This window comes from Penaeus monodon, chromosome 25, assembly GCF_015228065.2.
Source record: "Penaeus monodon isolate SGIC_2016 chromosome 25, NSTDA_Pmon_1, whole genome shotgun sequence".
In the NCBI taxonomy this organism is placed as follows: Eukaryota; Metazoa; Arthropoda; class Malacostraca; order Decapoda; family Penaeidae; genus Penaeus; species Penaeus monodon.
The window spans coordinates 2,228,171-2,228,575 of record NC_051410.1 but is presented as its reverse complement, the minus strand read 5'-3'; the positions used below and the strand labels follow the sequence as shown (position 1 = coordinate 2,228,575).

At 31.6% G+C, this 405-nt stretch overlaps 1 pseudogene; it reads left to right on the top strand.

Annotated features, from left to right (window-relative positions):
* LOC119589481 overlaps positions 1-405 on the top strand; it is a 57,811-nt pseudogene that overhangs the window by 35,058 nt on the left and 22,348 nt on the right.

The window sequence follows — 405 nt, the reverse complement described above, 5'->3', positions numbered from 1 at the left end:
TTCGTGAATAAAACAGAACATGTTATAGACTAGCTGTTTTAGTTTTATGAAAATTAGTTCACCGATTTATTAATATATCAGTTTGGCTTTTATTAAAGGGATGTGGTTATCTGTGATTTTATGAATTAACTGTGAGAGAGAGAGAAAAAAAATAGCGCTTATTTATTGGGAATCGATTTATTGATAGACAAGTGTACATGAAATTTGATATCAAGATAATGAAATGGAAGCAGAAAGAGAAGCGAGATAGCGAGGTTCATAGATTATTGCAGAGTTATAAATATATAGATAAGAAAGAACTTTGAGGTAAAGCATTTCAAAGCAGATTAGGAGGCAAGGAGTTACCGTGTGACGAATTTTGGTGTTCAATAATTTGGCTTCAGAATCTGTAACACAAATCCAAGA